Source organism: Folsomia candida, unplaced genomic scaffold, assembly GCF_002217175.1.
Source record: "Folsomia candida strain VU population unplaced genomic scaffold, ASM221717v1 Fcan01_Sc042, whole genome shotgun sequence".
NCBI lineage: Eukaryota > Metazoa > Arthropoda > Collembola > Entomobryomorpha > Isotomidae > Folsomia > Folsomia candida.
Genome location: NW_019091234.1, coordinates 129,511 through 145,878, shown reverse-complemented (window position 1 = coordinate 145,878; position 16,368 = coordinate 129,511).

Sequence of the window (16,368 nt, the reverse complement as noted above, 5' to 3'; positions counted from 1 at the left end):
TGTCTGCATTCATCATATGTACACAAGCACTAAATATCACAACGAAAGCAGAATTTCTTCATTAAGGAACAATTCACCCAGACAGGATTTGTTATTCTCTGCCGAAGCTCGTTTTCATACGTAACGCAACAATGTAAATGAATGAAGGTTTTATTTTTGTTACATATTCCTCTCGTTTGTCACGATTCCCTCCATGTGTGCCTTCTACCTGCCAATTTAGACTTGGCAGACCTCCCCCAGTCACAAAACTGATACACTGATGCATCTGTTGACATTATGTCACAATATTCCAATTTGAAACAGTAGCGTCATTAATTCCATATTGATATTCCTTTGGGATTATAAGTGAGCTAAGGAGGGGAGCTTGCGAGGTTGATAATAACAGATCTCGATGCCCTTTGGATATGTGGTAGGGTCCCATGAGTGTACTAAAACCCTGAAGTGGTTTGACTCCATGGCCACATTTGCGCCCGCCACACCCACTCAAAAATGCTCAAAAAACGCTTTCACTCCAGTTTTCACTCACTCAAATCCACGCCAAAAATCCAATTTTACTCGGATTTTGAAATTTCTTTCACCATTATACTCCCAGATAGTTGCTTTCTTCAATCCAATGTCAAACTCAATTTTGCTGATGATTATTTCGCAGACATAATTTGCGTTGTTGATTACTACAACAATGCTCATTCAGAATTTTAAATTTTAAAAATACTAAAAATTTCGAAAAAATTGAGTTTGATACTGGATGGAAGAAAGCAACTATCTGGGAGTATAATGGCGAAAGAAATTTCAAAATCCGAGTAAAATTGGATCTTTGGCGTGGATTTGAGTGAGTGAAAACTGGAGTGAAAGCGTTTTTTGAGCATTTTTGATTGGGTGTGGCGGGCGCAAATGTGGCCATGGAGTCAAACCACTTCAGGGTTTTAGTACACTCATGGGACCCTACCACATATCCAAAGGGCATCGAGATCTGTTATTATCAACCTCGCAAGCTCCCCTCCTAAGTAGTTGTGCATGTATGTAAAAACTGGGGAATGGGTAACAATGAGTGACATACCTGCTTCCAGACAAACTATGTGTATGGAATTTGTTTGGTTGGTGGGCAAGAATAATGGTGAAAATTAGTGGAAGGCAAGCAGAAGCCATGTTACGACATTCACTTGGAGGTCTCTTGGCTTAAGAATAAATGGACTGCCAGTAGCAGCAGCATCCTCTCCCACCCACCCACCACCACCCGGTTTTAATTATCATGCCCGCTCCTCCTCCCATTGTTCGTGCATTTGTGAGGAGAAAGGGAACACACGGATCCTGCTGATTTGGCTAATTGACTCCTTTCAGTCGATTCAATCCAATCCCAGATTCATTCCAATTCTTGTTCTCCACGTGGAACAAATTTCGCTAATTAAAATTATTAACAACTTTCATCCCCACTCAGAACTGGCGAGCGAGGTGAGTGCGGTGTGATGGCGATGATGCCAGCAGCCAGGGTCTCGTGTTGTCCCTGTTAATTATCTTCCGACTGAGTGAAATGTTTCTCAATTTCACAAGCAATAATCATGCTAATCCTCCTGCTCGATGGTGCAGTAATCCCACCTCTCGAATCCCCATGTTTGCCCCATTGATTGGATTGGCTTCTCTCCATTTGTGGAGATCTGCTATGTGAATGCTCCGCTTGTAGGCAGCCGCACCCACGCCGCCTCCTCCCACATTTTAAACTGTGTCCATTGTCTGGAACCATCATGACGCCAGCCAAGCTACAAGGGCTGGCTAAACCGCAGGCCTAATTGGGATGAATCAGCAGAATGGGATGGCAGTGTTTAATGACGATGATGATGAAGCTGTGGAGAAAGATAGCAATCTTGGCTGAACAAACCCAACAGGACGGAAGGATGACAAGGAGAGGAAGTGGTGGTCGGAGCATAATTAAACTAATGAGAGTAGGCGACCAATGAAGCCATTGTCAATATGAGCACAACTGGGTGGTCGCCACTATAATGCTTCATTGTACTCGTGCTTTTTTATGCAGTTTATTATTGGCACATCCGGACAACCAAGAAGCAAGGTGATCGGCAGGTAAAATCATTATGATGCTTTCACTTACGTCGAGAATCGAGTGGGGGTGCAGTAATATTGCTGAAAACCTTAATTACCACAGATAACCTTCCACTTCCTTGTGCAGAGAGTACAATTGGGTAATAAAAGGGAAGAACATAAGTTAGACGAGTCATACTAATTAAGCCAGCACCCAGCAATCATCCGTCAACTTTTGTCCTCTGCAAATGTCAAGAGCTCATCAACTCCACGCGTGGTCGGAAGTTGTGAAAGTGAGGGCAATTGTAAACCTTTGACAGAGAGTTAATTAGTTATTTGACGAGGAAGTAAATCTCACAAGTAAGACGACACATGGCCGCGATCTCCATTAATTGGCTTGTGGCACGCTGTTATTATTTATTAGTTGCTGACTTGGCAAGCACAACCCGATGTGCGTACAGTTGTCGTATTGGTGATCACTATTTGCTCTAAATTTGTGTCGTGGCAGCCTTGACACAATTTTTTTAAGCGAAAGGAGGAAACAAGGCTGACTGGCGACGGATTCTGAACAAATTTTTTTTATTTCATTTCAACTTTTATTCACGTGTAAATGGATATCAGTTAACAATAACTGGTTTGCAAACCATGACACAAGTGGAAGCCGTGAAGGAAGCCGTGAGTCTGGTCCCACATCGAGCGAGCATAAAGTCAGCTTTCTCTGACTTTCTCCCAACTGAATCACGGGGCGTGACATGGGGGCAGCTTCTTCGTCCTCCTCCTGGTCGAGCCTTCCTTCCTCTCTTCTTGTTTTCGTCCTCACGTTCACCCGAGGAAAAGATTGGCTAATTAAGCGAGCCTTTTCCCTCCACTGCATCACCATCATTATCATCATTGCCTCATCCAACCAGCAGCACCACCACCTGCTTTCTCTTCCCATAAATAGACGCTGCTAAATATAATGAACTCTGGGCCCATAATTAGTATCTCTCTCTGCCTACCTGACTTCTTCACAGAGCAACAATTAACAATTAGCGCGTCCCTTGTCTCGCTTTCTCCTCAGCAGCCACACAAACTCCCTGCACAATTACACGGAGGCTTCTCCTCGTGCTAATTGGGACGATACTGGCGGCTCTGCTCCTCATCCGCCTACCTGCCTGCCTATCTACCCTCTCCAAAAAGTCATTAAGGTAAAGTACATATTTAATTAATTAGCCCAAAATTAATTAGCAAGGGCAACAATGTCAAGTCGTTAAGTGGTCCTTTGAGCTTGTCTCTCTCTCCTCTTGTACGACGTCACCCCTTGCCCAGAAGCACTCACTAATTAACGCACTAATTAAAAGTTCAATTAAAATCCAGCCTCAAAGCCAAGTCTGCCCTACGTACTCTTCACTCACTCACTCGTCTCTCTCTCTCAGACCCATACAATTTTAATTAAAAATTACACATATAGAGGAAAGTGAAAGCATATTATTGAGCCATTTGCTCCATGCACAAGAAGACGGGCAACTTTCTCCGCTCGGCGGCAGTAACGGGAGGAGGAGGAGGAGGAAGAGTTGCCAATTAGGTGAACAAAGCAGCTATCAATCACACTCGAGACTATTAATTAGTAACCGAACGGGGACGGAGTCAAAGTCAGGCAGGCAGCAGGAGCAGCATCCTTCTCATCCACCCGACACCCTCGAGTAATAATTTACAGAGAAATTCACTCTCACTTCCTCAAAGTATTTAGTGAGCACCAAATACTCGGCTCGAGTGCTGGAGGGCACTTGAGCCCAAATAATATTCCGCGCATACATGCCTTCATCCGAAGCACATTCCATGGATTTGAAGGTAGTTGGTTGGTGGATGTGGTGGTAATTTTGCGGCGAGGTGGACGTGGATGATGGTGGGTGAAAGCGGGGACGATATGATGATGAGACGTCCGCCGCTTTCTCCCGGTTCATTAATGAGCCAGGAAGGAACTTTGTTCATCTAATCACTTGATCCTCATCACTTGGATGCAGCACGAGCAGCTTGTTCCCAACTTCTCTCCGACCGGATTAGGCCCTGCTGCCAATGTGTATTATTAATTAACGAATAATTTCCTTGAGGGGAAATCGCGAGGGGAAGCCTGCTGCTCAAGTAATACGACTCGAGAACCCAGCCCACTTGCTTCCCCAAGACGCCTCTCTTCGTTTCTCGCTCTCACCTGGCTATAAATATACGACGTACACGTGTTGGGTAGTAAAAAAGCGTGGATGCGATTAATAATTAAAAGATCCCTAATTACGACAGGGAAGTGTGTGCAATGAGAAGAATATTGCTCATTAAATAGTACAGCCCACTCCCGTGTTTGCCATAAATGAAGCCATTTTCAATCAATTCCACAACCACGGGACTGCCAAACAAATAAGTCGATTGGCAACTCTGTTTCAATTAAAAACTAACCAAACAACCAGACTCCCGACAGCCACGGCACCCAGATTCTAATCCCAAAACATGAAACGGCAGGAGAGGATGAGGAATTGAATTGTATGAGCTTTACTCCACCTAATTACCAACTTATTACGCAGTGATCGGATCCCGAGAATCGCTCCTCTAATTAAAAATTATATTCCGCATATTTATACTCTCTCCATTTGTTTGCACACTGAAAATGATGATCCCTTCCGTGAGTAAATAGAGAAAGAAACTGTGTATTATTAATCCATCCATGCATAAAATACTTGATATGATGCATGCGAAATCATAAGCTGCCATTGGGTTGAAATTTTACCGGCCCAGAACAGCAGTTTGTGTAGCCAAACAGCACAATTACACTGATTCGAGAACAATTTCCAACGACACGAGTGGAAATGTGTATCATCATCATTACGGATAATTTGCACTGCTGCTCCACCATTATAAAAATTCTAAGGGAAAATTAGCGTTTTCGCCGCTATTCAAATTACACGTTGAATGTTGGGCTTGTCGAAATGAAAAATATATCGTTACACACACACACAAATGGAACTTTCCCTTGAAGCAGCTTTCCCTTCCTCTCCAATCAAATGCCCAATTTTTCTGTGGTGGTGGTTGGTGGGATCAATTACGAATTTTATCGATCACCCATCGTCGACTCTTTGGAATACAGTGAAAGAAAATCACTCATAAACAATTCATCCGTGTGTCGTCTCTCTCTCCGCACTTGGCATAAAGCTATAACTTTCTGGGCGATGAAATTACAGGGTGTGGGAGAATAGAAAGTTGTGTCCGTGGGACAAACTCCTCGCTCCTCATCATCCTCACCATTTCACCAAAGTATCGTAGCAAACAAACAAGTCCATGCTTTCCTCGTGCATGGAAATATTCTTATTTATTTATTTATACGCCTTTGGGGTCGAGAGGGAGTTTGGTTCGGTCATCTCGTCATTATGAGGACGGACAATAATATGTTACATATTATTCTCCTGGCCAGTTATGGTATTGACATGCATCACCTTTTCCACTCCGAAATGTCATGACACGAACGTACAAAACTGTCAAAGTTGAAATGATTTTCTCCTCCACTTTTCTACCCCTACGAAAAGTGAGACAACTAAAATATCTACGTAAACTTTCATAGCTTTATTACATCTACAAACAACTTAAGTAGTCGACTTTTTTATTCCCATCCCCAAAATCGACTGTCAACTGTAAGTGAGTCCGAGTTCAGCTTTAGGTCTAAATATTTAAAGGGAAAAATGCTTCTTGAACAGTCCAAACTCTGGATTTTACATTAAATAAATATTTTTTTGAAATCAGAAATTTTCTCTGAAAAAGACAACCAAACTTTGAACGTGTCATGCGAAAGAAGTGTCAACTTGATCAAAATAAAGTTCTCCTACTCGCGACGGGGAGACGAGAGGGCTGAACTGGACACTTGAATAAGTAAATGTTTGCTCACACAGGGTTTACATGTCACAATGTGTGAAATGTGTCCACTTTCACGACCATACCTGAGTCCACTTTACACAAATCCGACGCTTCAAAGGGAGCCAGCAGGGTAAATAAGTCGCTCATATTTTGATAGAATTCGTGACTACTGCGTGACCCAGGCTGATTTCAAGGTTTAAATTCATAATCGTTTGCAAACATTAGTTTCACATTTTGTGTAATCGCCAGAATCCGGAAATGAGTAGGAGACGCGTTTATTTATTTTAGTTCATATTTGGCAAATAAATGCAAAGTATGATTAAAATGAGTATATGTCCAATATTAGAAAATATGTATGACGCTCGAATTTGCTCAATTCCAGCCATGTGGAAACAAAGATTAAACGTATGATAGCCAATTAAGTGGGGTTAAATATCTGCGTAGATCTGAATCCTCCTTTCTATTTGTGGGATCGAGGTCAGGTCCGGATATTGTCGAAATGAAGCAGCAAGCTCTCTCAAAAATGGTTGGTGGCTAAAAATGGAGTACAAATAAATACGTTCGTATGTGCCCCATAATTATGTGCGGTACATATTTGGACTATTTTTATACCTCGTAATAACTTGTTAGGGAAATCTGTTTGGGGTTGTGGCCTGTATCGAATTTCAATTAAGTAAATGATGATGATGAAATTAGACTTTTCTAAACAAAATAAAAAAGAGGACACCAATAAATAAACTTTCGTCGGGTTGTGCGGTAATATTTCTCAAATGAAGGTTTATGTAATTTGGAAAAACAGCTGAATAAAAACCTTTTTTTGCAAGGCATCATATGCAACATATTTAAAAGTCTGGTCTCACTCTTATCGAAGTATTTTTTTTCGAGGCTATGGTGCTGCCAATGTGAGTGGCGAAATTACAAGTAATAAGTAGTTTACTAAAGGTTAAAATGCTGCAGGCAATTGTATTTGTTTTATTATTTTGCTCAATTTTAAAACTGGATGTTTGCTTGGGTTGGTCCTTTGAGGCTCATTATGAAAAAAGGAAGCCACGCTCGTGATTTGTCTCCAGATCGAGAAGCTGAACGAACAAGGTCTGCACACACATAATCGTCGCATTCAGCATTCATCACTCATTCAACCGGAAATGCGTGCCCACTCGACTGGAACTCGTCTTCTGACTTGATCTTGTTCTTCGGAAGGACATAAGCCACCCGGGTATTAAGCAACGTGTATGTGTAATAAGCAGGCAGGCTAAACTTAACCGCCAAGTCGTCGTCTCCACCAGAGATCTCCATTTCATTTCCGCATCATCATCACCGTCGTCGTCATCCCCCATGTGTTGTCAATGTCTCATTTTTGGACACTGTTCAGTGCTCACCGTCCTCGCTTAAACGGGCGAAGAAGAAGGGGTTGATTATTAATTATCCAAATATTTCACACTTTGCCATCCACAAGCACACACACGCTGGGTGGGGTCATATATCACTGGGAAAGTCACGTTCGGAAGGCGGGCCTGCTCTGACTAATGAAGACATCGAAACATGCCTTTCAATCCACGGACGGCTTTCCTTTGACCGTGGAAGCGGAAACCACAATTTCCCGGAGCGAGACAGAATTGCCAAGTAATGGACACCATTAAAGCTTAACGTTCCAGAAAGTGGATTCTTCAGCAAAGTCTTAACTTCTCTAATTTCATTAATATTTCCCCACTCTTTTCTTCCCCAGAAGCCCACGCTCCTCAAACTCACAAAACTCACTCCACACGCTGGGAAACTATCAATATTTGCAATACTTAATTCTGGAGAACAAAATTGACCAACGGAACAATTGTATACATTTTCCAATATTTTCAACCATATCAGCGGCACAATTGTATTTTTATGCTCATTTCATAGTCGCATTTTGCAGCCATTCCGTCCAGTGACGCCCATCTTGTATCTCTTGTAGTGCAAAGAACAATGGGTCTAATTAAACCGAGTAATTAAGTCGAATCCTAGGAAATGTAATTAACTTTGCTGAGCCACACAAGTCCAACAACTACATCAGGGCTGGGCTGGGATCTAAATCCGACTACGTAGAGCCGGAGAAAGCATCATCTACTCAAAGTCTTCTAGTGCTCATTATACAATTACAATTTGCATCATCATCGTGCTGCTCCACAAATGGCACACACACGAGAGAGAGGAAATTGTCTTATTTTAAGCACAATTAAATCACATGGATTGTTACGGCCCAACAATATTTTGGGAGAAAGCAAGGAACAATTGAGAGAGAGAGATGGAACCCATGGCTGAATTTTATGGGGAAAGCAGCCGTGCCACATTAGCGTTGCTTAATTATTGTACTCCCTTCCCAGACCCCTTCTCAAAGCAGAGATTTCCACATTTGCAACATTACATGGATTACAAGCCCTTCGTTTCCAATCCCACAAATAGCAGGAGGAGCAATCCACCCGGTTATTCGGGAAGCCTAATTGTTACTACGATCCATGCAGATAAGGTTTCCTGAAACAATGGGCGACATAACCAACACGACTCGCCGAGAACGAGGAATAATATTGAGATGAGTGGGGGCAATGTGAAACAACGAGCTATTTATCCAACATGGGATGAAGATAAGCTAATCAAGAAACGAACGCCACCACCACGACCACGACCACCTCTTTAATGAAGCAGCAACCCAAAATAATCATTTTTCTCCTCCAACCAACCAACCACCGAAACGAACTTATTGACCAGCATTTCTTCCTCGGCCAACTTTCACCACCAGCATCATTATTGTTTCCGAGTTTGCTAAGCGTAATCCAGTTAAGCATCGTAACTGAATCAACTCCTAGCAAGGAGACCAAGTAGCCATGCAGCTAATTGGGAGTGGAATAGGAAGGAGCGACTCTGCATTATTATTTTGCATGGGGAAGAGATAAAGATGAGACAAAGGGAGAGAAATTTGGAGAAAGTGATGTTCACGAAGAAAACAAGGGTCATTTGCTCCACCACCACCAACTTGTCGGAGGAGAAAGTTGTGTTCCTAGCTTTGTGATGTGAAGAATGCCCTCATCCCGCGACTTTATTGTCTTCCTCCTCCTCCTCCGCTGGTCTGTAATTAGGGGGCAATTACGGGAAATAGTTATCATCTTTGGGCTCACTAATTTCATTAATGGACCCGTTTGGGAGAAGACAGTGGGCTCAAATTTACATGTGCACCACAAATTATACAGGCTGAAGAGAGAGACTAAACACTCGTTTCCGGTTTTCTCCCGACCAAAAAAAGAAAAAGTTGTGACACGATTCAGTAAACGATTCGAGTTGTTTCTGAAGATGTCGTGGATGGAATTGGAGTTTGGAGGACGACTGAAATGCTGATATTCAAAAATGGATTGGATTGTCCAGCGATGGGAAATAAGAGAGGCGATTTTGTGGGAGAGGTGCATGTCTGCCTTTGTAGACCGAGGAAAGCAGAGGCTAAGTAAGTAAACGCTAATTGGTGATTATGTTGTGTAACATGACGTATGTATAGAATGTGGACGACGTGTGCTCAACCAGGGTAGCGAGCGATACGTAGAGATTGGTGACCCCCAACTTTCTCTCATTAGATAAATGGATTTTTCAAAGTAATTTTGGAAATGGATAAAGTAATTACAGTTAGTTGTTCAATCTTGGAAATGGATTTTGGTGGTCCTTCGTCGGTCAAGTCAACAGCAGGACAGCCAAAGCGAATGGATCGGGTCAATCCACTACATAACTCCTTCTTTCAATCCAATCCACCACCCCTGCTTTCTTCTCCTCCGTTTCCTCCTCTCTCCCCAGATCCCAAATTGGAGAAACGCTGCTTTGGGGGGAGGGGGCCAAGTTTCGGATCTCATAAGTGATCAGATTCATTGATAGTCCAGCAGCTCAAAGGAGGAGGTGACGTGTGAAAAGCCTCGTTTATAACTTGGGATAGAAAGCTAAAAAAACACCCGAATTGTCAATTATGGACTGCAGTTCATCATCATGTCTAAAAGCGGATGCGAGTGAAGCGGATACAGAGATAATGAGGAAGAATGGATAAGCTACATTTGGTCAGCTTCCTCTTCTTCAAAAACCAGAAAAGATGACCAATAGGGTGACAAAAATAAAATACAAATTTATGATTTTCAAACTTTGCACAATTTGTAAATAAGTACGCTTGATATAGGTTTATAAATAGTCACACAGACGCAGATTATGTAAATATAGTCCACGTATTAATATGTTCCCATTGCACGGAGCCCAATACAAGGAGTGAAGCTGGTGATTGTGGTTGGGTTGCTACGTAGCGGGCGGCGGCGGTGGTGGTGGTCCGAGTACCAGCCACGGCATGACATCCTCATTCAGGAGAAAGCACACACTCCAAGCAATTAAGCTTAATTGGACGACTCATTATTCGAGGAATTAAGTTAATTGGGGATTTTTTAATTGGAATTGCTCTTCAAGGGGAGCAGAACAAGTGGGAAGAGTAAATGAAGCCAACTTTCACTCACTGTATCGAAATTACAACGTCTGTTTCCGAGCCCGTGGTGGTGGTTAGGACCAGATTAGTAAAAAGCAGAGGGACCATCCATGCATGCAGGCGTGGGGCCACCAGAACGGCACGACAGGCTCAAAAAAGTGACTCAAGGAGAGTGAGTGAAGCTCGGCATTAATTTAGCTGTAAGCACTCTCTTTGTGGCTTGGCTTTCACTGGAGCACATTCTGAAGAGGAAATACAACTGGCGAGAAATTTCCAATTTTCATAATGAGCAGGAAACTCCTACCAAAGCGAAACCAAAAGGCCGACTTTCTCCCAAATTAAAACAAGGAAGGGCTCATTATTACCAAGTGAGACTAAGAGTATGGATAATTGCACTAAATAAATCCCCTCTACCCGCCTCACAATTATGCATATCTCGTATCTACACATGTTTATGAACACAAGCCCCCAATAAAACCCCGTCGTTGTTCACATGTAACTCATGCGCGTATTCTTACCCACACGGAACGTGACATAAAAATATGCCTGACTAATGAATAAACCCTCGCAAACGCGCATACGGAAGTAGCTTCAGATTCACTCCACCCCCACGACAGCGGGGGAACACTTAATTTCAGTGTATTTCATCCATTTTTTTAATTTCACTGAAAATCTCATTTTTCCCCGACAACACCCCCTGGCGCCCAGGGGGTGTGGTACAACTCGGGAACACTTAATTTCACTCTATTTCAGCTATAGATTCAATTTTTTTTTAAATCTCATTTTGCCCCGACCACACCCCCTGGCGCCCAGGGGGTGTGACACTTCAGGGATACACAAAATTTCACTCCAATTCATCTATAGAATCAATTGCACTAAAAATCTCATTTTGCCCCGACCACACCCCCTGGCGCCCGGGGGGTGTGGCACATCAGGGATACACAAAATTTCACTCTAGTTCATCCATAGATTCGATTGCACTAAAAATCTCATTTTGCCCCGACCACACCCCCTGGCGCCAGGGGGTGTGGTCCGGTTGCACCCAAAAGTTGATAGGATCCTCCCCCTGGGGTCTTATGTATGATGGCGAAAACCGATTTCGATTATCTTTATCCGTTCTCCCGTTATCCTGCTGACAGACGGACAGACAGACAGACAGACAAAGTCTTCACATAAAGTAGCTGGAGCTACTTAATAAGTGGATTATTTTATTTTAATTGCATATAGTTTTCCTAATCTTGGCCACACGCATTGGTGAATCTTGGCAAAGTGAATTTTTACCATATAGCCTGAGAACGTAGCGCAAGGAAAGAGGCGATGTTTCTCGTCTTGCGACACAATATGATGCTCAAAACAAATACATAATTCCCATTAATTAATTGCATTGTGTGTCTCTGGCGGAGAGAGGACATTACCATTTCATTTCATTCTCTCTCTCCTTTCTGTATCTCGCTTCGCATATTATTAATCTACCCACCCGTCTAATTCTAATTCCAGTCCAAAGTAAAATCCAATCTAATTCTGAGCCAAATAACAAATGAGTTAAATGAGGCCAAATTGAATGAATCTGTCTCTGGGTTTAATTTGAGAATTTGACCCTGTTCCGCACACTGGCATCCATCGTACGTGCATACATACGTTCGTCCGTGGGCATGGAGTATGTAGCGAAGGGCAGGCATCAGCAGGAGATTGAGACGAGTCGTCGTCGTGGAAGAAATGCCTGGAGGAAATCTGAAGCCATCAAAATTCTTGGGTAAATAGAACCCAAAACCAATTAACCGGTACGTATTCATCACCAGGACGGGAGATTAATTTGAAAAACAATTCAAAGGATTTTAATCATTTCCCTCAATTTCATTCCTTCCCAGCCTTTGCCTCTCTCTCTCTCGCTTTGCATACACAAATCCTCCGACTTCCATTAAAACTTAACTAATTGCGCTGCACTACATTATTCAGACCAATTTGTTACTTGGTCTCTCAAGGAGGAAGAGGATGCGATACAGCGTGCGAGGCAATTTATTCACTTGCGACCCACGGAGGTGTCCAGCCAGCTCGTACACAGTCCACTAGCTTTTTTCACCACTTTGCCCAACACTATATATACAGATGCAAATACATAATCTCTTTGTTTGGTCCCAAACGTGCAATAAATCCTTCGCGACTTTTTAAGTTATTTCGACTCCGGACTTGTGCAGGATTCTGTCATAATGTAAATGGGATCATTAATTAGTGTCCTCGATTACTATCCCGATTAGATAACGAAACCCGCCCTGCCACACTCAAACTTATTGCTGTGGAACACTGCTTATCAGTGAGATCCAGGAGGGAAGATATGACCCGAATGGTGGTGGTGGTGGGTGAGATTGGGTCCAACCCGATATCGCAATGTGTCACATCCAGCCTTTATCCATCCTCGGCCAGGACAGAGTGTTTATGTTTATGCCCACCCAGGGAAATGAAGCCAATATGTTTTGATGCCGCACAACAGCCGACTTCCGGGGATCCTGTCACCTAAAAACATGACGGAGGCAGATTTCCCTACTTTAGTGCAAATGTAATGACGCAATTTTCTGAGACTGTTCTCTCTCGGAGCACACCGTCCATGCCATCAGTCAGTCAGTTGTGGTTGGTTATTTGCTTATGAAGCATTTCATTTGCAGAGTGGCCCAGGACTAATAAGTCGAGTGGTGGAGGTGGTGGTGGTGGGTGAGTGAAACGAATGTTGTAAGTGCAGCAGGGGTAATTAATGATTTATGGCAATTCGGGATTAATTAGATTCCCGAAATGAAATATGGGTCCGGAGACGTGAGACAGGCAGGCAGGGCCCAAAATCCAATCCACTCGGCCCTGTCACTCAGCCGCACATTTATTACATTACTACACAATTATTATATGCATCCGAAAACTCAATTCAATATCCACCAACTGTTCCCCCGTCTCATTATTACGTGAGCAGCGACGACATCACGACCCACCGTCGCATCTACGTACAATATCACTACACCCCCAGTTTCAATTGGATCCACACATTGCAATCAGGATGATAACTCGGCTGTCGTCGAGTTGACTTTACGCTGCATTCACAATTGCAGATGAGCTGACGACGACGAGTGATCATCTCACACATTCTCATGGATCCTCACCTTCCTGGAGAAAGTTGAGTTCAGTGTGGTCAGCGGAAGTAATGAGGAGACAAAGTTTGAGCGACTCCTGCCTACGTTCGTATGTGCACAGTGACTGATGGATGGATGGAAATTAGACCTTGGACGTGAGTCAAACTCGGAGCACCACCACCGCAGAAACAATAAGGTTGATTAATACTCGCTCGTCACTCTCTCACTCACTCTCCAATCTGCTTCATCTCCTAATTTAAGTGCTCTTCACTCCCATCCACCCCAGTCAAATAAATGAGATGAGATGAGAAAGGGGGCGTAGAGAGAGAGGGAGAAAGTCGGCGAAAGCCACGGCGACGCTGCCTTCCTCGCCGCCCCTGCCGCGATATTGCGAGCTGGAGATGAGGACTGCTGCCACCTCGCATTATATTAAGATTAGACGGCAATATTGGAATATCATGACCAAATAATAAGCAAATTTCCCACATGCATCACCCACAACTGGCCGCATGCAGACGATGTACGTGGGCTGCCCGGGTATGAGGACTTGCAATGGTGGAGAGCTGTCTGTGATGCGACTGTATGCGGAGGGTCGGGCCGAGGAGGGGATACTACTCCGGGTCGAAGGTAATGTAATGGATTCAATTTCCTGCTCCCCTCAAATGCCAAATGCACACTTGGAGCGAGACCCCAATGCTTGGCAAAGGCTTGGTGTGGGCCCAGCTGCTGTGAGACTTCGATTAAAACGGCGATATTATTAATATTTCCCTCAGCCTTCATCCATCCATCCATCCATCGGGTGAGAAGAGCCGCAAGTAAAAGTGTGTGTGTGTAGTTTAAGAAGTAATGCCAAAGTTGTAATGGGAGTCTAAGCCGGCATGATCTACATTGGAGTTGGGCTTGACTGCTCCACATCTTGGAGGACGACTTCCCCTCCTCCTCGAACGGAGGAGCGAGTGGGTGGGTGGGTGCATGGATGCCAAACTTTTTAATCATTTCCCAGCCAGGCCAATTTCACGACGGGAAAGTTATCTCATTTTACATCATCATTTTTAGCTAATTTCTTCACACCCGGGTTCCCTTCCCTCTCCCTGCTGAATACCAAATGCCCGAATGCTGCTGGGCCAACTAGCCTCTCACCAAACCAAACAACCAACACGTGGTGGTTTGGTCTCTGAAAAAGAGGATGCATCCGTCTGGGAAAGGTGGTAGAATGCAGCCTTCTCTCTCTCTCTCTCTTGATGTAGCCTATGTCCTGGTCAAATAATGATCAGACAGGACGGGGAATGATATGCGGAGGGCCTGTGAGCTAATGGACAGGATGAGAGGGGGCCAAATGGATAAGGCCAAAGTGGAGTGGAGAGAGTGGAGTGAGTGAGCAATTGAAAATGAGCATTAGTAAATATTAGTCATTGGTTCATTAGCCACCCATTTCCTCATTAGAAAAGTGCGTGATGAGATTGCAGAAAAAGCTTTTACCCGACCAATCCACCCCATCCACTCATCCCACCACCACCATTGTCCCGCTCACAATCCCCCCTTGGACATGGGAGAAAGCACTGATACCCACTTCTCCCCCTCCGCATGCACCATGTGTCACTTAGGCTCCCCCAGCAGAGCCCCTTGCGGGTGGAAGGAAGGAGGGGAACACCGTATCGTACTCTCGTCCAAATTCCCTCCTAAACTTCCACCCAGTTCTAGAGAGTTTGAGAAATTAAGGATTGAAGGGCCGAAGAGGGAAGAGCAGAAGCGGGATGGATTGGAAATTTCGAAAATTCCAATTCCCTTTAAAAGCGTAAGAGGATGGAGGAGGAGGAGTGAGTGAGTGGCATGGATGATGGGAATATAGGATGATGGGACGGATTGATTACGCTGAAAGCTTTTTTCATTAGGAAAATTGGGGAAAATCAAATAAAAATGTAAGACATGCTCAAGGTCTCCCACTCCAATGTTCACCAGCACAGCCCAACCACACCCACAGGGAGAGTTCGATTGGGAACGGAGTGGGTGTGCCCTCCTGGGTCCCGATATTGAAAACTTAGCGAGTCCCATTGTCACCACCAGCTAATGCAAATGCAAGTCGACGCACATTTCGTACGTACGTATGTGCATGGAATCAAATAAATGTGCACCTTATGAAAATTAGGAGGCTAATATGTGATAAAATTGCTTTTGTAATAATGTCAAGTGCACATGGTATGTGTTTTGAGCCGACTTTGGGGTTTGGTTCGATATCTATCTCATCACTCTAGTCGATCCACTCACACTTTCTCCAATTTGCTTATTTGGAGGAACAATTCGCTCCTCGTGCTGCTTTTTTGCTCCCTCGGAGTGCGAGTCTAATAATGAAAATGCATCCGTCCAATTCCCAACATCAAAATCACTTTCCATGCTTATCTATCAGAGCCTCCTAATGGACCTTGTGGCATTATTAAAGCATCCAGCAGCAGGGACAAGACAGACCAAACACCTAATTTCCCAAATTGCACGGATCCATAATACATTATGCAATGAGAGCTCCACTACCACCACCCAATCCTCATTCTCCTGATAATTAGGCACATACCCATGTTCCCCACAACCGCTACATTGATCCCCCATTTAAACTACACGTCCCCAAAGGGTCCAGTCGTCCCCCATCAAATCTCGTGACTATTTACAACTCAATGGTCACAATAGTTGGCACATCTTGTTACAAAAATCACCCCATCCTTTTGGTCACCTTGCCTTACCGTTGGTATCATAAATTGGTGATATTATTGCCCCCTCCTCCAAGGGGTCCAATCTCTTGGGACCGGTCCCTCTGGATCTTTTAGTGAGATGAAATTAATCTCGCAAAGTAAACGTGAGAGTGCCCACATCATCCACGACTCTTATTAT